Source organism: Vipera berus (genome assembly GCF_964194415.1).
Source record: "Vipera berus genome assembly, chromosome: 13".
Taxonomy (NCBI): Eukaryota; Metazoa; Chordata; class Lepidosauria; order Squamata; family Viperidae; genus Vipera; species Vipera berus.
The window spans coordinates 2,076,662-2,100,141 of NC_138216.1; the positions used below are offsets into that span (position 1 = coordinate 2,076,662).

General features: G+C 45.5%; 1 long non-coding RNA gene across 1 annotated transcript in view; it reads right to left on the minus strand.

Annotated features, from left to right (window-relative positions):
* Positions 1 to 244: 244 nt before the first annotated feature.
* Positions 245 to 23,480, minus strand: part of LOC308673817 — a 53,470-nt gene continuing 30,234 nt past the window's right edge. The window contains exon 2 of the long non-coding RNA XR_014027748.1: positions 245 to 1,404. This is a non-coding gene — a long non-coding RNA (uncharacterized lncRNA). The remainder of the gene's footprint in view (positions 1,405 to 23,480) is intronic.

The following is a 23,480-nucleotide window of genomic DNA, read 5'->3' on the forward strand; positions in this document are numbered from 1 at the left end:
AATGGCTCAAGCCAAAGGTTGCCTCTGAGGGCCACTGTCGTTGTGTCACATTTTCACAAGAAGATGTTGAAACTCTTCTCTCTCTTCTTCCTCCAAAGAAAAAGAGGCCGCCCAAGTCCTGTTTCCAGGACGGTCCACTCAGAAAAACGTTTTCCCCTCAAGAGCCCAGCTGCCCACTGTATCTGCCGGTTCCCACACCGGAAACTGCCGCTACAGTTCAGGAATAAAAAGCGCACAGCACAGCAACACACAAATCAAATTTTATTTGCCAGATATACCTCGATCCATTCATACACAGGTTGCCGCTTCCAAGCTTAAAAGCGCTTCTTGCCTCGGCTTCCCCAAACGGAAGAAGGAACATTAAACAGAAGGAGGAGCAGATCAAACTGGCTTCACAGGCGAGGGGCTAGTTCCTCTCTCTCCATGGCTGCTCGGTTCTCCGGATGGCATGGCTGCCATCTGGGCAGATACGCAGAAAATGTCAGAATCATATAAAAAAAGGGGAGAAGAAACCTGGACAGGATAACATGCGAAAGATCAGAGAAATACGTGCATATATAATGCTTCCTTTTTGAACAGCTGTAGAGGAAGGAAGGAAGGAAGGAAGGAAGGAAGGAAGGAAGGAAGGAAGGAAGGATGGAAGGAAGGAAGGAAGGAAGGAGAGTAAATGGAGTGAGAAAAGAAAGTAGAGAGGGAGGGAGGGAGGAAGGAAGGAAGGAGAGTAAATGGAGTGAGAAAAGAAAGGAGAGAGGGAGGAAGGAAGGAAGGAAGGAAGGAAGGAGAGTAAATGGAGTGAGAAAAGAAGGGAGAGAGGAAGGAAGGAAGGAAGGAAGGAAGGAGAGGGATAGGAGGAAAGGAGGAAGGAAAGGATGGAAAGAAGGGTTAGAAAGGAGGGAGGGAGGAAGGAAAGAGGGATAGAAGAAAAGGAGGGAAAGAAGGGGTAGAAAGGAGGAAGGGAGGAAGAAAGAAAAGGAGGGAAGGAAGGAAGGAAGGAAGGAAGGAAGGAAGGAAGGAAGGAAGGAAGGAAGGAAGGAAGGAAGGTAGGTTTTTAGGTTACTTCTTCAGAAAATAGGAAAAACATTGAAGGATCGCTATGGGGCCCTGAAATATCCAGATAGTAAGTGAAGTAGAGAAAAGGTCCGGTTCATCTCAACGGATCGGTGCCTCAGCAGAGGCCCTGCGAGTCTTCTCCATCTGCAAGCCAGGAGCAGCTGATGCAAGGACTACATGGCCCATCCGACGCGGCTAAGCCACGGTCTGGCGACTGAAGAGTTCAAGGGTGACCGCGCTGAGGAATGCAGGGATGCTGTCCTGCTGCAGAAGGTGGAGGTCTATCAAGTCGTGGATGGTCTGTGAAAAATCGTTTTCCAGCAGCTGCATCTTCGCCCCCGAATTTCTGGAGGTCTACATGGGGGGGGGGGGGAAAACAAAAACGAAAAACAGAGAGAAGAAAGGAGAAAGGAAAGGAAAACCATTATTTACCTACTGAGGCCATTCTCTCCCCCCCCAAAAAAAACCATATTTATGTTGTGGCATGTTTGCTGTTGCTATCCGATTCCAATCAAGGTAATGTTATCTACTGCTGGGCAGGTGTTCAACACACAATTTAATTGGACCATTATTAAGCTTCTGCATCTCCACAGTCTCCAAACAATACCCTGCGCGCCAGCCTCAGATGAATAATGAATTACCCAGCGATGGAAGAAGGCGGAAAACATTTTGAAAACTAACTTGAAAGGAGCCATCGAGCAGAGTGTGGAGAACAGAGCGCAGCAGAAGGCAATCTATCAAGGATGCCGATTCCCCAGGGGTAAAGCAATATGCAAACATCTTTCCCCAGTCCCATAAAAGATTGATTGCCTTAACCTATCAATGGCCTCCTCCTCCTCTTCCTCGCCATACTTCTTCCTGGTTTGCCCTCATTTGGGAAGATCTGATAATCCAACTGGAGGGGTCTACGACAACTCGCCACCGGCAACTCACCATGGGATATTGTTATTGGTACTTTGTTTGTAGTTATGTTAAAGGGGAGTTAAAGCACATTATGAATTTGGTTAATTGTATATTATGCATAATTTTTATTTAGAATATGATTATTGTAACTATAATCCTGTATTTAGCTCTGGGAAGTGGGGGGGAAGTGGGTGGGTTTGGGGTGGGAGGGATTTGGGGATATATTGTAAAATTTTGTTTTTGTAAAACTCTTTAATAAAAAAAAAAGTGTCACACTAATATTGAACAGCGCAATAGACTCGTTAAAGAAAGGAGGCAAAGGAGGGACAAAATAAGACGGGAATGACAAAAATTAAAATGAAATTGAATTGTCCGACAGCAAGATGTCCTGCGGCGAGTTGGCCATGGCAAATGGGCCATGTGGCGAGCGGACTGCGGCCAGTTGCCCATTCCACAACCGGAGACCTCCCTTTCATTAGATTTCGAAACGACTCAGCTCCAATCCCAAGACATTCTTTTAATCAGGGAAGACATCTGTTCCAGAGGAGCCTCAGAGAGTCTTCCGACCTCGAAAGCTACGTGGCATCAGCCTGGGAAAATGGCGGGAAGTCTGTGTCAGGCTTCCGACAGACAGAGGCAAATAAAGCAGAACTCCGAGGCTTGCAATGCATGCCTCAAAGATCATGTTTGTGGATACAGAGTATTGGCACGTCAAAAGTGAAACCAAGACTGAAGAGATGCATTAAAAAAAAATCCCCAATGCAAAGTTAAGAAATCTCACCCACCCACCCCAAAACTATGCAAGCAACTACGTATCCCCACTCAGCTTGTTGGCGGGTTTTTCATGAAACGCCCAGCCCGCAGTCTCGGGAGCAGCTGATGACCCACGAGAGAAAGTTTTAGAGAGATAGTCTGTTTTGTTTAGCACAGGGGTAGGCAACCTTGGCTCTTTTATGACTCGTGGACTTCAACTCCCATGCTGGCTCAGGAATTCTGGGAGTTGAAGTCCATATTTGTGTAATGCAATTAGATAATTCGATTACAGCATCAAGCTATACTTCAATTAGAACTCAGTAATCAGCTTGAGTTATTTGTAAACAGCCATAAAGGCAGGATAGAAATCAAATCAATAGATAATAAATAAATAAATAAAAAACTTTTGCCCGGGCAGCAGAGTTTGTGATTGAATGGGCATTTCCCATAACTGGGTTTTGCTTGTGAATTAATTGGAATGAAAAAAAAATGCATTGAATGCAGGTGATAAGGCTTAATTAGTAGATATTTAAATTAAAAAGATGTGGAGGGTTTGAGGGAGGTGGTACATTCTTGGCTTGTAGACGTCCTACACACCTTCCAAGCTTGGTCCTTCTCAATCCAAAATTTGGCTAAAAATTCTGACCTGCCCAGAGTCATTGATTGAGATGGGTGGCTACAGAAATGGAATGAATCTAGAAATGAGAAATTTCCCGACAGTGAGAACAATTCCTCGATGGAACCGTTTCCCCTCCAGAGGTTGCGGAGTTTTTCAATGGAGGTTTTCAAGAAGAGACTGGACAACCAGTCTGGAATGATAATAGGAATTTCTTGAGCAGGGGGTTGGGCTAGAAGACCTCCAAGGTGCCACCCAACTCTCTTATTCTGTTATTGTGGGTGCTGGAGGTTTTCAAGAAGAGACTGGACAGCCATTTGTCTGGAATGGTATAGGACAGTGATGGCGAACCTTTTAGAGACCGAGGGCCCAAACTGCAACTCAAAACCCACTTATCTATTGTCGGGTGCCGGGTAGGCGTGGCCCATTGGGTGGGCGTGGCTGCGGTGGTAACGGCAGACTGGGTGGGACTAAAAAGTTCAATCAATTCCAACTTTGCGAGATCTTTTTTTCCTGAGAGAAGTTGAAATTGATTGATTGATTGAACCTTTTTTTTTTTGCACACGGCGGTGGAGGGCTAAAGCAAAAAGGTTTTATAAAACCCAGCTGAAGGCCTAGGACTGGGGCGACAGTGCGCGTGCTCACAGAGAGGGCTCTGCGTGCCACCTGTGGCACGCGTGCCATAGGTTCGCCACCAGAGATATAAGATCTCCTGCTTGAGCAGGGGGCTTGACTAGAAGACCTCCAAGGTCCCTTCCAACTCTGTTGAACGAACGAACGAACAAAAATGCTCAGAATAAAAACTTAAAAGCTTTTAGAGGCAATAGATTCTTTGCTGCTGATTTGCCTTCGTCCCCTCCAATGCAAAATCTATTTCTAATCCCGTCAGCACTTCTTGAGAGCATCTTTTCTAGTGCACCGGCCATGAATGCACAATTGGCTGGCTGCCTGCGACAAGGTGGGCTTCCGATTTTGCCGCGCCGACTCTTGGCATCCTTTGGAGCAGCCTTTAGCACAACTGCCTTCCTGCTTAAGACAAGACTCACCCTCCATGGGGAGAAGAGTGCCTCATCTATCTTCCTTTTAACACTAGAAACTGGTAAATTATTCAGGGCTTTCCATATAAAAGCCAGCTGGGGAATTCTGGGAGTTGAAGTCCACGTTATCTTAAAGTGGCTGAGGTCGAGGAACGCTGTCCGAGGTGAGACATAAATGCAAAGATGAATGTTTGAAAATGCACTTGCAACTCGGCTCAGATCCTAACCCTGGTTCAAGTTGTCGTCTTCAACCTGTTGGGTACTTGGCTTCTTGTACCGGCAGGCGTTTCAGGACCAGGCTAGGTAACACCATCAGGGCAGAGCTGTGCTGGTTATTCATTCTGTCGTTTGCGGTTCCTTCCTTGCAAGTTCACTTGTTTTTCTTCGCGCTGATCCGGTTGCCTCCCTGGAATGAAAGTGATGAGGCCTCTGAGCTGGTCATTCTGAGCTTGTCACTCTGGGCCAGCTTTTCACTGAAAAGGAGGCTGGTTGGTGGTGGACGGAGAGGACCTCCACGGCAATCATGTCACTTGCAAGATTCAATTCTATTCCTGTAACCGTGCCATCGAGATAGTCTTAGGACTCATGGCTGGTGCTTCTTCTCCGCCTTACCTTGAAGGGCTGGCATCCATCTTGCAAAGACCCTTCCCCCTCTCTACTTCTTCTTTTCAGGAAACCATTCCTTTTTCTTCTGTTGGCCTAGAAACCTTTTTCTTGACCATGATCCAGCCTGAAGCTCTTCCTCCTGACTAACGGAACAACAGAGTTGGAAGGGGCCTTGGAGGTCATCTAGTCCAACCCCTGCCCAGGCAGGAAGCCCTATATCATTTCAGACAAGTGGCTGTCCATTTTCTTCTTAAAAACCTCCCGTGATGGAGCACCCACAAACTTTTGGAGGTGGGTTGTTCCACTGGTCAATCGTTCTCACTGCCAGGAAATTTCTCCTCAGTTCTAGGTTGTTTCTCTCCTTGGTGAGTTTCCATCCGTTGCTTCTTGTTCCACCTTCAGGTGCTTTGGAGAAGAGGTGGACTCCCTCCCAAGATCATTACCCCCAGACCCCACGTCAAGCGGGTGAAACCATTTGGCACAACTCTAGTCAAAGGCACGATTTATTTTTATTTATTTATTTTTTAAATGCCAGGCTTTGAGACTCTTCCATTTCTGCCTTAAATACCCCTAAGCTGTTTTAATGGCTCTCATGAGTTTTCATGCAGTTGCCACAAAAGATGCATCGTGTCATCTGGGAGGACCTTCTCCAACACCTCCAGAAGGTCATGCCCAGAGGTCTCTTCCAGTTAGTGAAGTTGCTGGAGAATCCCACAGTGACATGAAAAGACCTCAAAAAAAAAAAAAAAAAGCAAGCTCTTTTTCTTACACCCGGCGAGCCAAATAGCATTGCCAGTTCAAATCAAAGCACGTAGACCTTCACTTCGCACAGACCCCGGGGCCAAATTCACAGGGTTAAATCATGTCTTGCTAATTTTTTAACACATCTGCTCTCCTTCTGGAAGGTCAATCTCTGGAAATTTCCTTCCATCCAATTCTCGTACGGCAACACTTTGCTCGCTGCTGTCCAGCTCCGTTTCCAAGTTTGGTCTCTTATTTACTAATCCCCGGCTTAGATCCTTGTTGCAGACCACAAAACCAATGTTAAAGCAATATTTTCTTTCTTTTCGTTTTACATCCCCCCCTTCCACCCTTGACCTTTTCGCTGGAAAATCCTTTTTTTTTTCTTTTCTTCCCCTCTTGCTTAAGATTCGGAGATTTTTCTAAATGTCAGCAAGCTCACTGTCCATGCACAGCAGTCGTCTCTGGAAACACAAGACTGCTTCCTCAGACAAGCCGCTGCTGGAATCTTGATGTACAAAACAAAAGGCTGGGGGAAAAGCAGGAAGGAAGGATATTTTGGGGTGGGGGAAGGAAGATGAACCGTTTCTCCTCTGGTCCTCTTCAAAAAACAGCCCTTTAAAACTGGTCAAATTAGAAGGCAAAGAAGAGGAAGAAGATTCTAAAGAGAGAGAGAAATCCAGATGTGGTCAAAGTAATTCCAGCTGCAGAAAGGACAAAGTAATCCCAGCTGCTTAGATCCTGATGGCCCCTTGCAGTCTCCACAAATTCTATTTTTCTTGTAGATGTTTCTTATTGTTTCTGTGCATTGATAGCTGGTTATGAGTTGGTCCCCTTTTTTTGATTGAACCTTGTCCAGCAGGTAAAGTGAGCAGGGCCTCCAAACATCATATTGACCACTGTTCCCTGCTGGTCATCTCAATTATTTGTGTCACTGTTGGTTGATTTGTTGATTTTTGACATTGTTTGGATACTGAGCTGCTTCTCAGTACTCAAGGCCGCCGCTGGCATGAAACCGGGACAGAAGAAGCAAGAATGAGTCCACAGCCGGTCAACCAGGGTACATTCCAAAGAGCAACCCGTCTCATCTAAGGGCTGAAATAGGCAGATATGTCAGAAACCTACAACTACCCAAGTTGCTTTTTTTTGTGAAACAGCTAGAAAAATGTCCCAGCTATAAGAACTCCTGAAACAGCCACGATGTTCATTGACCAACTTCCCAAGTGGCGAAGAACCAGGTCAGTAGAAGCGCACGAGAAGGCATCTGTCAGGACCCACCCCAAACCACGTCTTAGGAAAACAAAAACTCTTGGAGTCAGTTCTAGTCCAAAAGGAATCTTTACTAGGACATGCTTGGTTGTGGGAATACAAGACAGGACTTAGTATTGTTTTTACAAATTGAAATTTTATAAAGGGCACCCGGTTCAACCCCCCTTCCCTCAACCCCATTTGGTCAGCCCCCATCCTTCTACTTCGTGTCATCCCTTTCGTGGGAAAGAAAAAAGGAACTTCGAATCTTTATGGTTATTGTCTTCTTCCTCTCCAGAATTAAAAGAAGACACAACCCACATACCTTCTTCTCTAACCTTCCCTTTTGTTCCCCCCAGTTCAAAAGGTTCCCTTGGCCTTTGAAATAACCTAAGGCAGGCTGAATCCACATATGCTCCTCCTTCCTCGGGAGATGGCAGAATCCAGGTGGGGGGGGATAATGTTTTAAACATACACTTATGAATGTGATATAAATGGATTCCGACAGCATCACAAAAAGGAGTTGTAGAATCCTGCAGTTTCAAACAGGTGGGTTTTGAAGAGTTGTATGATTGCTCTAAACCTCTCACTCTGAAGGGGAGGGGGAGACACTGTGATCAGCCTCCCCCCCCCAATCTCAACTGTCTAATCAGCTTCCTCCAAATATCAGGTCCCCAGGAAAAAGTCAATCATTTCTAATTAAAGGCAAGTTGTTGTAAGAAAAATTGAAAGCAGGAAAGAAGACAAATTGGACCATGGGACATGGGGCTGGTGGCAGTTCTTTGAGATGGCTCAGCACATGGGAGGTGTATAAACCTTAGCAACTGGAAGGTCTTGATGTCTCAAGTGACATCATGCTACACACAGCTCCTCCCCCAGGACAATTCAACAATGCAACCCTAATCAGGATGCTTTGCTTTCTATCCATCAAAGAAAGGCGTGTTTCCTACATTAAGCCTCCCGCACCTTGTATGACTAGCTTCTTGTCTACAATATTTCTCAGCTAATATAAGGAAAAGGCTTTTTTTCTTCTTCCAGAGTTGGGATAGACGGGGGAAAAGAAATTGAATTTTAAAAAAAAAGTGGGGGGATCAGAAAAGAGTAACATGAACTTCTAAGCAACTTTCTTTCTGGCCAACCTAGGTTCTTCTCATGTCATCCTTTGAAAGCCAACATCCTCCTTTGGTCCTGAGGACTCTAAGGATGGGGATGGGAGACCTGCCTGAAAACCAGAAAAAGATGAACCAGGGTTAAGGCCCTGGTGGAAAGCCACACTCAATTTCTGTGGGACAGCACCATGAAAGCAAGTTCTTTGGGTCAAAGAATGAGATGAAAACAGAACCAAGCTTACATGACTCTTTGGACTGCTGTCAACCTGCAAGTGATCTCCAACCAAGTTGACTAGAGACACTGGAGTTATGGTGCAGCTTCATCTGAAGGACCACAGATTCCCCACCACTATTCTGAGAAAAGAGGTCCAGGGTCTCCCTCTGGTCATGGAATGAGATGTTTTTACGTCTCCAGGTTGATGGTTTAGAGCAGGGGTCTTCAAACTTGGCCCTTTTATGACTTGTGGACTTCAACTCCCAGAATTCCTCAGCCAGGCACACTGGCTGAGGAATTCTGGGAGTTGAAGTCCACAAGTCATAAAAAGGCCAGGTTTGAAGACCCCTGGTTTAGAGGATCAGAATGTTGCCCAGATGCTGAAATACTTCCTGTGAAGAAGACCAAGTGAGTAAGAAGCCACCAATAACACACCTGGTTATCTTCCCGCCAACATCAGCCTTCTTCTTGTCTTTTTCTGTACCTTGCATGCATACACAGACCCAGACAAAAGCATGTAAGGATGAAAAAACCTTGTTGAAGCTCTCAACTGAAATATTTGCTTCATGATTCACAATACAAGTGGGCTGGTGAAGACCTCGCATTCCACCGGCTGCCTGCTGGAAATCAAATCCCTTGTTTTTTCGTGACAGACACTCGTCTCTTTGAAAGAGACCGTGGGGGTGAAGATAAATCAGGGTTACAGGAGTCAGGAGGGGAACGCAAGAGAGGCTGGCATCTCAGGAAGGGTGACAACTGCATCACAATAGCACAGAAGATCAGCAGGGGATGATTAATCCATTGAGTTGAGTTCCCCCCACGTTCCTGTAAGAGGAAACGAGGGTGGCAGAAAAGCAATCTCCAGGAAGTGAAGTAGCTGGAGAAGAAAAGAAATGGGGTTCAATGGAACCAGATGTTTGCACCATCCCGATCAGGGTTAACCCTACAGACTAGCAACATCTCCATTCAGAAGGATGAGCACCGAGTCATCACTTGGATCAGGCTTGCGGCTCGTAAGGAAGGGATCTTCGCCCAGGGAAGGGAAGCCATTATGTTTTTATCCTCCTTCTCCAAAGCACCACCTTTTTGAAGATGCCCTTGCTCGGGCTGGGTAGCAAATCTCCTCCGTGGTTCACACTAGGTTTAGTCATCTTTGCTGTTCTAAGTTTTGATTTCATCGCAGCTTCGTGCCCTTAGGCAGAACTTCGATATGAATTAGGAAACAAGAATAGCAATATGTGCTTTGGCACTTTCAGGCAAAGTCATCGACGCTGAGCGGAGGATGTGGGTCTACAAAGAAGGAGAGGGAAGAAGTCCCTGCTTTAACAGGATAACAGAGTTGGAAGGGACCTCGGAGGTCATCTAGTCCAACCCCCTGCACAAGCAGGAGACCTTTTACCATTTCAGTGGCTGTCTAGTCCCTTCTTAAAAGCCTCCAGTGATGGAGCACCCACAACTTCTGAAGGCAATTGGTTCCACTGATTAATTGTCCTCACCGTTAGGAAGTTTCTCCTAGATTGCGTCTTTCTTTGCTTAAGTTTCCATCTGCTGTTTCTTGTCCTGCTTTCTGGTGCTTGGGAGAATAGGTTGGCCCCCTCCCCTTCTTTGTGGTAGCCCCTCAAATATTGGAAGGTTGCTATCATGTCATCCCTAAATCCTTCTTTTCACTAGACTAGACAAACCCAATTCTTGCAATCATTCTTCATAGGTTTTCAGTCTCCATTTCCAAATAGAGGGGCAAAAGAAATCTAAAAGTGTCAAGGAAGTCCACCCTAATTGCCCCTTTGAGAGTTCCAAGTAATTAAGCACAAGGCCGTTGGGGTGTCGTGTCCTAAATCTGGCTTCCCAGGAGTTTTTCTTCTGCAATAACCTCTTTCTGCACCACCAGTGTTCTGGGCCTTTAGAAAACCAAGCGGACCTGACCAAGGATAGGCAAGTCAAAGCTGTCCAGATAACTGCAGGACTTTAATTTCCCATCTCTCCAGAGCCAAAGGAAAGGGATGCTGAGATAAGATATTTTAAGAACTCCTGGAAGATCACAAAGAAATTAGTGTTCTCCAGATTACAATGACAGCCCTGAGAAGAGCCAGTTGACCCCTGGAGTATTATCTGATGATGCTCCCAAGTCTCTGAGGCACACCGGAAATTCTATATCTCTTGCGCCAGCCAGTTCATCAGCCTGAGAAGATTGTTTTAAGTGGGGAGGCCATTTTTTCTCCAACCTCCTTTAGTACTTCTCAACGATAGGTTATGTGAACTGTCAAGCATATTGGAGATGAAACACCCACCCGCCCACCCACGCACCTGTCTGTCTGTCTGTCTGTCTGTCTGTCTGTCTGTCTGTCTGTCTGTCTATCTATCTATCTATCTATCTATCTATCTATCTATCTATCTATCTATCTATCTATCTATCTATCTCTATCCATCCTGACCCATGGCCTCAGAAGCAATCAAACAGCTAGCACAACAGCCCCTTAGGCTGAATCAACTTGAAAGGTCTCCTTTGATTTTCTGATTTCAACAGCTATCACTGGCTTCAATTTCTCCTCCAGGATAGCAGGTTGACTTGGGAAACGATTCAACAGATCAGCCAGCCATGCCTGGCAGAAAACAGAAGAGGAGATGCTGAGAGGATCAATTAATTTGACAGCCTTCAATGATATTTTTCTCTCCAAGTGAGGACTGAAATTCATTATTGTGCTAATACCTAGAAGCTGGGAGTCATATGGAGATGAACTTAAATCTTTCCTCGCTCCAGTGACCTGCTGTTTTCTCCAGACTGCGCGGTGAAGAAAACCAAAGTTAGTCCCAGCTTTTAGAGCTCTAAGCCCTGTGGACTTCAACTCCCAGAATAAATTGCATTCAAGCAACACTCCTGTTGCCTTTGATCTAATGTCCTCTCCCCCACATCTTTCATGCAAGAGGTCTCAACGGTCCCATCCCTCTATTTGCAATTTGGCTGGGATACTTTCCAAAGATTCAGAAGTGAAACGTCTCCTCAAATCCAGGCGCGAGAGAGCAAACCAAGATTTCATGTCTGCTGAAAGTTGGGAGCATGACGTGAAGGTTCATTTCTGCAATTATGAATGTAGAAGACGCCCAGACATCACCTCAAGCATTGTATTATTGCCAGTCGGTCCATATGCCTCCCAGATTGTGAAGCATCTGTCACACCTCGCTCTCCTCTGAGCATCATTCCTGCAACCAATATATTGAAGAAATCCCATCTTCTCTACCAATTCCTCACATCAATCATTCTTCCTTCTCTACGTGTGAGGAGATAAGGGATCGTATCGGAGGGCAAGTTTGCTGGCTGTTTCCAGAGCCCAGGGCTATATTTTTCTTGTTTTGATCCTTCTGGCAACACAGAGTTAATTAGTCACAACCCGAAGGGCACTAAATCACTCAGCAGCCCTTGAGCATCTTTAACATCTGGCCTTTCTCGCTGCATCAGTTCATCCAGCAATCGTCTCCGATGCTCAAGTAGACAACCTGTTACCTCTCGAAAAAGGGCTACGAAAGTGACAAGGTAATAGTATGAACATCAGCATGGTCTTTGGCCTTCCAGTGCCAGCGAAACAGGAAGAAGGATTGCAAATTTTCTCCAAGGGCCTTCTCTTAAGACATTTGTGTATCTTTGGTTGGGGCTTTGCTTATAACAAGTTCAATTATATATACAGGTAGTCCTTGACCTATGTCTGCCATAGGACCAGAGTTTCTATTGCTAGGCGAGGCAGATTTTAAGTGTGTTGTTCTGATTTTATGAGGGTTTTTGACATAGTTGTTAAAGAGAATCAGAATAACAGAGTCGGAAGGGACCTTGGAGGTCTTCTAGTCCAACCCCCTTCTCAAGCAGGAGACCCCATACCATTTCAGACAAATGGTGGTCCAATCTCTTCTTAAAAGCCTCCAGTGACGGACCACCCACAACTTCTGGTGGCAAGCTGTTCTTCTGGTTAATTGTCCTCACTGTCAAGAAGTTTCTCCTTAGTTCTAGGTTGCTTCTCTCCTTGATTAGTTTCCATCCGTTGCTTCTTGTCCTGCCTTCAGGTGCTTTAGAAAATAAGATGAGCCCCCCTTCTCTGGGGCAGCCCCTCAAATACTAGAATACTCCCATCCTGTCACCCCTATTTTCTCTGGACTAGCCATACCCAATTCCTGCAACCGTTCTTCTTTACCCTTCACTGCAATTGTTAAGTAAACCACACGGTCGTTAAATGAATCTGGTTGGCCCGGTTGACTCTGCTTGTCAGAAGGTTTGCAAGCGGCGATCACACACAAGGTCAGGAAACGGCAACTGGTGTGTGTAACGTTTAAGAGCCAGCTCAATCAGTGCCATGCAAAATATCAACTGGCAATCGTTCCCTGTGAAATTCTCTCCTGGGGTTTGACACCCTCCATCTTGAAGCTCATTAGATGCCAGCTGCCTCTGAAGTGGGTTTTATTGGGTTTCAGCTGTGCGAGCCTCAAGTGCCAGCATCCATCTCCTCTTTATCCTTGAGACGGGAGTTGCTTTCGGAGAAGGCAGCAAGGAAAGGAGTGGAAAACAAACAGGCAAACAAGCAGGAAAAGCCAATACAATAAAATGCCACCGACCCACCAGAATAACAGTTGCTTGTCAGTCAAAAGTTCATTTGCCTTTCGTATTTCATCGCAATGCCTGGGTCAGGCTTTTAACAGATTTGCTTGTGACACGTCGAGTCAAAAGAATAAAATAGGTAATCCTCAATTTACGACAACTGGGATCAGGAAATTCCATTGCCAAGCAAGGCGGTTGTTACAGTTACATTAGATTTTATGACATTTGTTGTTGTTGTTGCAGTTTTTTAAGCAAATCGTCTGGCCGTTAAGCAAATCGGCTTCCCTCATTGACTTTGCTTGTTGGAATCGCGATAGCTCTTTTATACCGCTTCACAGCGTTTTCCATCTCTTTCTAAGCGGTTTACAGAGTCGGCCTTCTGCAATTAAACCTCCAATTCTCTCTTCTCATCTCGTGGGGAGTATCAACCAGGGTACCAGCAGGCTACTCTCCTCACCAGCCTGGCAGAGACCAACCTCGGATGCTGGCTTGCCACAGAGAGCCCATAAGACCCCAGGCTGTGCTGAACTGATGGAAACAAGCATGGTGGCAAGATGGTCTTAGAAGGAATTAAAAAGAGATTACAGCAATTAATAGGCCAGGTTTATGAGGAACTGCAGAAAACAACCAGCTAGACCAGGGGTAGGCAACCTTGGCTCTTTTATTATTTATTTATTTGTTTATTATTTGGATTTATATACCGCCCCTCTCCCGAAGGACTCGGGGCGGTGTACAGGGCAATTAAAACACTATATACAACACATAATATACAAAAATTAAAATAAATTAACGATTCGTGACTCATGGACTTCAACTCCCAGAATTCCTGAGCCAGCCATGCTGAGGGGAAAAGGAGAGGTTTCCAAGCTGAGCCGTGCTGGCTCAGGAATTCTGGGAGTTGAAGTCCACGAGTCATAAAAGAGCCAAGGTTGCCTACCCTTGAGCTAGACCAGGGGTCTTCAAACTTGGCCCTTTTATAACTCATACACTTCAACTCCCAGAATTCCTCAGCCAGCATGCCTGGCTGAGGAATTCTGGAAGTTGAAGTCCATGAGTCATAAAAGGGCTGAGTTTGAAGACCCCTGAGCTAGACTGTCAAAAGCCACCTGCCTAGGAAAAATACCCAGGAGCATCCTCTTTTTTCTGCAACCAAAACTCCTAACACAAACAGGTTGTTGCTCGCCGATTCCCTTGATTTTCTGCCTGTTTAAAATCTACATGGTTTCCCACCACCCCTTTGGAAGAAGCGATGCCTTGTGACGCACGACACACCAGGTTTTGAGCAATAAGGCTGACCGCCCAATGTGGCAGGGTGCACATTTACCCAGCTTGTAAGTCTTCTCTTAAGCCCCCTGCGTGAAGCTCTCTCTGCTCCCTTAAATTGGTGGCCACGTTGCTTCTAATACCTTATCTGGCTCGCTTCTCTTTTGCAGAAACTCCCAGCCTTTGAAGAAAAAAAAATAAAAAAAAAATCTTAATCTCTCTATCTGCGGCAATTGTGTTTTGATTCTTGCGGATTGCCCATGAAGAATACTGTCTTATATGCTGGATGAGAGAGATGATATCTGAGGAACTGTTTAATCCTTTAAATAACAGGGAATCCATTTCCCCCCTCTGGTATCATCATATGATCTGACTCATTCCTGATCTGAATCTGGCAGCTTTTCCTTCTTTCCAATGGGACATTTCGGATCTGCTAACTCACAGATGAGATCCAGCTCATTTAATTCTTTAATTTTTTTTAACCTTCGCCTAAGGAACGGGTCTACATATCTGCAGTAATAATTGACAAAACTGAGAAAAAGAGTCTCTCTCTCTCTCTCTCTCTCTCTCTCTCTCTCTCTCTCTCTCTCTCTCTGCATCTGCAATACATTGTTGGTTATGAAATGAAAGAGAACGTTGAGCACATTTTAGGTATTTTAAGGACTAGGAGCAAGAGAACGGGTGGTTTTCAAGCACGTCTTTATGAAATTTGTTTTTAGGGGTGACTCTTTCTGTGGCGAGGGACGCGGTGGCTCAGTGGGTTAGGACGCTGAGCTTGTCGATCAGAAGGTCGGCAGTTTGGCGGGTCGAATCCCGAGTGCCGCGTAGCAGAGCGAGCGCCTGTTACTCGTCCCAGCTTCTGCCAACCTAGCAGTTCGAAAGCACATAAAAATGCAAGGAGAAAAATAGGGACCGCTCCGGTGGGAAGGTAACAGCGTTCCGTGCGCCTTTGGCGTCTAGTCATGCCGGCCACATGACCACGGAGACGTCCTCGGACAAGCGCTGGCTCTTCGGCTTTGAAACGGAGATGAGCACCGGCCCCTAGAGTCGAAAACGACTAGCACGCATGTGCGGGGGAACCTTTACCTTTACCTTTACTTTCTGTGGCTTATAAAGTAAAATATAGAAAAACCCAATTCACTTGATCAGAAAGTTGATAGCGCATTTCTTCCAAAGTCCAGCTCAGTCTGTTGTATCTTAAACTAGGAAAATTTGGCTGAAGTTTGGAAATAACTCTTCAAAAAAAAAAATCTATAGATATATTGTTAAGAGTTATAATAAAAAAAAAAAATCCAGGATCAAAGAGCCAAAGCCAGAAGGAGTAGCAGAAACTGGGGGTGGAGATAAAAGAGGCATCAGCCTAGAATCCCTACATAGTCACCAGTGAATCAAGTCCAATCTCCCTTGAGTGCCGTTGACCATTCTTTAACGCCAAGATGGTGCTAATTCTCAGCTGAAAAGATTCCTGTGCACAGACAGGAGTAGCAATAAATCAGTTTAATTGGACCTGACCTTTTGCACCTGGCAACTACCTACTGTATCTATGTGCTTCTTGTCTCAAAAGGGAGCAAAACTAGATTGCCACGTTTGGGTATTTTAGTCCGAAGTGGCTCCGGGGACTGCAAAAAAACGACAGAACCAAACCAAGGGGCCAATTCATCAAAGCTGAAGGGTCTCCACTTCTGAATGACCTTGACTTCTTTAGACCCCCTCCCTTTTCTTCCTCCCAAATGGTGGGAGAGGGAGTAGAACCCTGTGACCAGGCTTCTGGTCACAGGGCTGCATGTTTTTGCATTTCAGAGTTTGATTACTTGAGCTTAATGCTTCATTAATGCTAGCTCTTGCCTGGAATTGAATATATGCACTCCCACCCAGCAGCTCAGCCTTGGCACCAAAGCTCGGATCTGCGGTGACCTCTAATTGGAAAGAACCGGTGAGGCCAGGAACGTCTCCCATCATGGCGAGAGTCTTCCCAGTGGAAACTTCCCAGGAATTAAGGCAAAAAACAAAAACAAATCCGGAGCAAAAGCCCACAGAGCTGCATTGCTCTGCACCAAGCGGGTGAAGAAAACCATCTCGTCCATCCTCTTCTGACGGCGTCGGCGTCTCTTCCCTCAATTACGAGGATCCCTTCCCGGTAATAAGGAGAGGCCGACCTCTACTTGCGAGTAGCAATCTGTATGTTATTCACAGCCAGAGGATTCGAGATAGCCTCTGGAGAGGAACAGAATGAGAGAGGGAGAGATTGCCGGGGGGGGGGACCTGTCTACACATTATATTTTAATTCACACGCAGACGTAGCTTCCTCACTGCATGCCTGATGCTTGGTTCATGCCAGGATTTCCATTCTGTCCATCGCCTTTTTTTGTGGTTTGTTTTGCAATGCTTCCCATCTCTTCCCCCCCCCCCCCACACACACGCACATTATTTTTTTTGCTATTTCCTCGGCTTGCTGTAGAGAGATGCCATTAGCTGCAGGAAAAGAGAAGAGGGAGATGGAGGAAAGGGGGCAGTTTTGGCCATTTCGTCTTCCTCCTCCTCCTCTTCCTCCTCCTCTTCCCCTCCTTTTTTCCTCCTCCTCCTCCTCCTCCTCCTCCTTCTCCTCTTCCCCTTCTCCTCTTTCCCTCCCTCCTCCTCCTCCCTCCTCTTTCAGCAGGGAGGGTCATGTTCTCCATGCAAGCCACCTGCTAAACACACCAGGACTTAGAAGATGTAGTAGTCAATGCAGCCTTAACGGTGACGCAAGGAGGATCGATGGCATACTGGGATCAAACGGAATGCAAAGTTTTCCCCCCCAGCTTGCAATTAAAGTGACCAAGGGCCATCTCCTATGAAACAAGGGAGCGAGTAGGAGATGTGGGCTCTCTGAAAAGAAAGAAATGGGGCTGCCGAGAGCAAAGCTGATTACATTTCCGTAATTTCATTCATTTAGTGACTGTTCAACGTTACAGCGGCCCTGAAAAGGGGACTTATGACCATTTTCGCCCCACATTTATGGCCGTTGCAGCATCCCCACGGTCGCGTGATCCAAATTCAGACGCTTCACAACTGACTCAGGATTTACGACGGTTTCAGTCACCCGGAGTCCCGTGATCCCCTTTTGCGACCTTCTGGCTAGATTCGCTTCACAACCCTGTTGCTGACTTAACCATTGCAGTGATTTACTTAACGACTGTGGCAAGGAAAGTCGTCCAACGGTGCAAAGCTCACTTAAGAAATGTCTCACTTAGCCCCATAAATTCTGGGCTCAAATTCAAGGACTACCTGTGCAGCAATTTATGAAGGAACCATCAAAGGCAGACATGTCAAACACAAGGCCCGGGGGCCGGATCTGGCCCGCGAAGTGGTTTCATGCGGCCCACGAAGCCATCCTGGAAACAGTGAGGGAACGGCCTCCACTGCCTTGGCCCTGGCCCAGAGACCCTCCTTCTGCCAGAGACCCCCAGATCTGTCCCACTCCTGCCCAGGCCCCCATAGGCACCCTCGATGCGAACGATGTAGAGCTGGCCACGCCCACCCAGTAGGCCATACGCACTCTAGCCACGCCCACCCAGTAGGCCACACCCACCCTGGCCACACCCACCCGGCCCCCTGAGGGCAACCGCCATGCTGATGCGGCCCTCCATGAAATTGAGTTTGACACCCCTGATCAAAGGTGATCAAAAGGAAGGGCCTGAAAATTAAAAATTAAGGCTTCCGTCTCCGCGGCGAGAAAGTCATAACAAAGAAACGCATTGATCAAGGCTTCCCCATCGCGCAAGCCCTTTAACAACGAGAAAAACATCGTGAGAATAAGAAGGGAACTGGTGTCATTTTAAGTCATTTCGAGTCCTGGATTGATGCTCCAGATCTGAGCACTGGCAGCATCTTTTTATAACAAGCTTCTCTCTAAATGTTGCTCCGTTCCCAACTGGTTCACTTCCCATCCATCACCATACTTATCCTGACAGAACATCATCCAACCCATTTCAAATGCATTTGTTGGGTTTTAGAGATGCTTGGGCAATTGTCAGCCAAAACCAAGGCTTCAAAGACAAATTTCAAAGGACATCTCCACCCTCGTTGTGCACAACCGATTATATATATATATGTGTGCGTGTGTGTATTTGTATATGTATATTTGGGAACTCGCAGCAATGGAATGGGGAGATGGCCAGCAGAGTAATTTGATGAAATTGGACAGATTTATGAAAGCAGACTGCAACGGTTAGTCAGAAACAGCTGCATCCGATGACTGCATCTATCAGTTTTCCTTTATTTCACAAATGTAGGCTTAAATGATTTTAAAACAGAAATGGTTATAGTACGTGTGAACAGAGGGAGGGAGGAAGAGGGAAATTGCGGTTTGTAATTCCCAGCAGAGGAGCTAGTCAAAGGAGCTCTGAAGTCCACTTTCTGGGTGCTTCTGAGAACTGATCTCCAGGGCTGCAAGAAGGAAGGGAGATGGCAGGACAATATCTGCTCAGCAAGGAGATAGATGTTGGTGTTTTTCACATTCCATTAAAAAAAAACTACCAATAGAAGAGAATATTTGTAGCTCAGGGTTGAACTGGGGGGCTCCTGCCTTGAAGAGGACAGTGTGGGGCAACATAAGAAGACCCTACATCCTGCAGTGGTAGCTTGAACAGCATCCAACGTCCACATCTGCCTAGCCCAGGTCCTTGGAAAGGACTTGATAGGTGGACACAAATGCCAAATCCAATGTAAACATCTGGCTGACGACTGACTGACTGACTTAGGTTGGGTTCTACCTCTGCAATCTGTACCCCCACTGACTCTCAGCCCTTGGACATTCTCCACTGCAGCACAGCCTCCAGCAACTGACGCCAAGTCAGGTTCAATAACTAAGCCTAGTAGAGAAAGTTAAAAACAGACTGGAAGATAAGCTGATGCAGAAGAAGGCGGCCAACCCACTTAAATCCAGATGAGGAAGTTCCTACCCAACTTAATTAGCGTGGCCCTCTCTGCACCCGTACCCCTTTGAGGGCCATCTTCCAGCCCCGGTTTTAAGAAAAACTATGGGGCACATGATTTGGCTACCACTGAAAGAAGATGGAGAGGATGGAGAAAGTGGAGATGGAGAAGGTGGAGAAGATGAAAAAGATGGAGAAAGTGGAGAAGATTGCGAAAGGGAAGAAGATGGAGAAGGTGGGTGGAAAAGATAGAGATGGAGAAGATGGAGAAGATATATTTCATTTTCCCCCCTCCCTTCAAATTCGACCACATGGTGGTCCACCTTTGATGGGTTCCTAAATCTTCCAGATCCAGTTTGCATCCTTTTGCGCAGCAACAAAACAAAATATTTCAAAATTGCATCATTTTTAATCTTTTTTGCTACCCTGAAAAACCTGATGAGGGAAGAGATGCATTCCCCTCCCCCCCTTCTTTTTAATTAGTACTTGGTAATATTACCAAGCTGTGAGTTTATGGCTTTGTAGATCTTACATTTTTGACACTAATTACTCACAAAGGCTTTTAAAGAAACATTTCAACCTAGCAACTGTAATTAAGTCAAAAGCAGCAAATTCTGCATTTTTCAAAAAATCCTCTTTGCTCCGTTCCCCTTTGCGCTCAACCCCCAATATCATGTTCAGTAAGACACAGAGGCTCAACACAGGATATGTATGATGCTCAATGGGTTCACAGCCCCCCCCCAAAAAAAAACCCCACACCTCCCATCTCATCGCTCTCTTCAATGCTCAAAATCCACAGGGATTTGCCGTTTGCATATCGGCAGTCTGAGCAGCTCAGTTAATTTTAGATAGCAACTTCAACTCCGGGAGAGCATATTTCCCCTGTATTCATATGCTCCAGCCTCAAAAGCTCAGCCTGGAAGAGCACTCAGGACAAGCTTGCTTTGTTTTACTTCCTTTTCCTTTGTCTGTCTGCTCACCCACCCACCCACTCATCTATTCTCTCTCCCTCTTTTCATGGTCTCTTGGTGGGACCGTTGCCTGAGCAATGAAGCGTGCAAAGTGATCCTCCGGAAAAATCCCAGAAATGGTGTCATGCCACCGAGGAAAACAAAAGTGTATCGGTTTGTAGATTGGAAAGAGGTTGTTTATTTGCTTACACCTAATGGGTGGGGGCAGACCTAGTGATGAAGACCCTGGGCTCGTCAACCAGAAGGTTGGCAGTTCGAGACCCAAGCAGCACATGATTGGGCGAGCTCCCGTTCCTGCTCTGTTCGAAAGCATGCAGATGCAAGTAGATAAATAGGTACCACTTTTAGTGGGAAGGTAACAGTGCTCCGTGCAACTCTGGTGTTATAGCCATGCTGAACACATGACCACAGAAGTGTCTTCAGACAATGCTGGCTAGGAACTGGACATGAGCACCGGCCCCTAGAGTTGGACATGATTGGACAGGGGAAACCTTGACCTTTTCTTTAATGGACAGAATCTTGCCGGGCTAAAGTTATAAACTTCTAAGCTAATAGATATACCCTGGGAGAGTCTACCCTGAACCTCTTCCTCTCTCTCTTATCCGGTTCATGACCATGCTGTCTCTCGTCTTGGCCCCCTCTGTGGAACGTGCTGCCTCCTGCCTGGGAAACTGCAGTGCTGTCAAGATCTCGTCCCCAGTGTTCTTCTCCAGCTACACATTCCATCATAGAATCCTCCCAACAAAAACTGCACCACAGCCACAGTCTGGCTATTACCTCAAAACACATGTGTGCTCCAAGTGGGGACACCCGGTGAGTTAAAGAGGACTACACAGGACTGTTCTGCTCCAAAGCCCAAGAGAGGTATGTTGAGATTCTTCTAAGCAGTGCCCTTTATTGTTCCTCACTTAATAGACAGAAATCTTGCCAAACTAAAGCAGACAACTTCCACCATAAAACAACTACTCTGGGTAGGATGGTGGAGGAGCTGCACTGGGGGCAATAAACAAAGGGAGACAGGTTAAAACCCAACATTCCTTTTCAAGATCTAAGTGGAAATGTTGGCTGGTTTCCTAGGCAGGGACCAAACATAGGGCACCAATAAGGTGTTTAGTATAGATTTTTTTTTTTGCCAATACAATCACAGGTAAAACCATGATTTTCCCGGATTCTGAGAAAACTAGCTCTGATTTAAGTAAGATCCTACACAGCTTTTCCACAAAGGCTTTTATTAGCTCAATTCCCAAACCAGAAGTGCAACCACCTCCTCGTAGTTTTAGAATTACATTTACTGATGCGGTAAATGCTCCCTGTTGGAGGATGGATATGGAACAAATCCTCCTCCCAAGCTTAACTGGGTTTATTCCAAGCCCAATTTGCAAGTGAATTTGGATCCTACCACATCCACCATGAGGTTATTGGTATCTAATAAAGCAAATTTCTCCCAACGTTCCCTACTCAAGTTGAGCTTACATAACTGAAGGCAGGAGAAGAAGCAATGGATGGAAACTAGTCAAGGAGAGAAGCAACCTAGAACTAAAGAGAAATTTCCTGACAGTTAGAACAACTAACCAGTGGAACAACCTGCCTCCAGAGGTGGTGAATGCTCCAACACTGGAAGTTTTTAAGAAGAGACTGGACAGCCATTTGTCTGCAATGGTATAGGGTTTCCTGCCTGAGCAGGGGGTTGGACTAGATGACCTCCAAGGTCCCTTCCAACATCATCATCATCATCATCATCATCATCATTATTATTATTATTATTATTATTATTATTATTATTATTATTATTATTAACAACAACAACTCACCCACTTACTTGCTAACTCTGGCAAATATTTGCTTGTCTTTCTACTTGTCCTGATCGAGCTACCTAATCATGACTGTAACTTGGTGCATAGATTTGATGGGACTTCCTCTATTCTTAATATATTTGCAATTAGTTTATTGTAAATTGCTTTGAGGGTTTATTTTTAATAGAGCGGCCCATCACGTTGTAATTAAATTTGCTTTAATTAAGTATTTAAGGTAGGTGTCCTTGAATGAGGTCTACAAGCTTGGGTCTCTGTTCTCTGGAATCAAGGGTGTTCTAGAGAGCTTGAGAACTTTTAGTCTGTTGACCAGATTCCCCCACTTCTGTCTCTTGTAGCTCCTGTTAGGGACATCTCCCCACAAACATCTAAGATGTTCCTGGATCTTCAGGAGATGAAGTCAACTTCATCTTTGGAAAGCACCAAAAATCCCAGCAACAGTTCAGAACGCCTTTCCGTGTGCTTCTGATCTCCTTGCCCCATGAAATGGCACAATGTTTTTGTGGCAAATTTTAAGAAAATGCTGGATAGATTAGTGCTGTCCAAGAACGTTAAGTCCAGTAACCCCTGGATTGTACTACTTGCGATTCCCTACTGAAAGATAAATTCATCAGGATTTTCAAGAAAAATATAGCTACTCCCGGTCAGGTTCTGGATTTAAATTATTTTGGGGGCATTGAAGAAACTGCCCAACAATTATTTACTTCTTTTGCATTCACACAGAGAACAGGACAAATATGTAAGCAATTGGGGGCCCTTCCCATCACATCTACGCAAGGGGCAGCAAGCAGTTATGTTCACATCACATACTTAACCTAGTTATCAAATTAAGCGAGCTCCATCATGGATTGCCTCCAAGGTGGATCTGTGTGTTGACGTTGAGGGCAAAGAGTCCTGCATCACCCTGTATACATTTCTGCTCTACATATGGCTTTCTGTTGCCTTTATAGTATGTCAGATGATGGGAATGGATTGCCAAAGTCTCAGGAAGTTTTAGCTGCCTCTCTTTTGTTGTGACGGAGATTCTTCTTTGAAAATCACAATTTCTCAGAGCAGATTTAAATTCAGAGCCATTGCATTGTTTGGTGGGCTTCTGGCAATTTGTACTACCCGAAGATTACAGCGAGAAGTGGCAATTTTTTTTCACATCCCTGAGCAGAGGAATTCTTCAGAAAAGAATATGGCCATCTTTTGTTGAAAAGACAAGGCGAATCTTGTTGGTTTACAACTGACTATCCTTGACTTCTCCATCTGACAAAGACAGCCTGCAAATTGACTTATTGACAGCCTCTACATCAATTCAAAGCAACTTAAGAGTTTAGCCACCTTGTTAGCAAACAATAAATTGAATCAGGAAACTGAACTGGGCTATGTGGGGTTCCCCCCCCACTTTTACCCAGATATGTGAACCGACACTTTTCCCAAAATTGTTGCATGGAGCAACCTTTTAGCATGTTGGGGAAGACACTGGGGAAATAGCTCTTAGATTCACAATGAAGATAATGGATTATGAGAGGGGAGAAAATGAAAGAGAAGCTTTAATGAAAATGTAGACAGTCTGAGGAGTTAGATTCTGAAGACCACTGAGCTGCAAATCAGCCTATTATTTGGGTTGACACAATAAACCTCTCTTCACCAAAAATGATTGAGTTTAAAATGCTGTTCA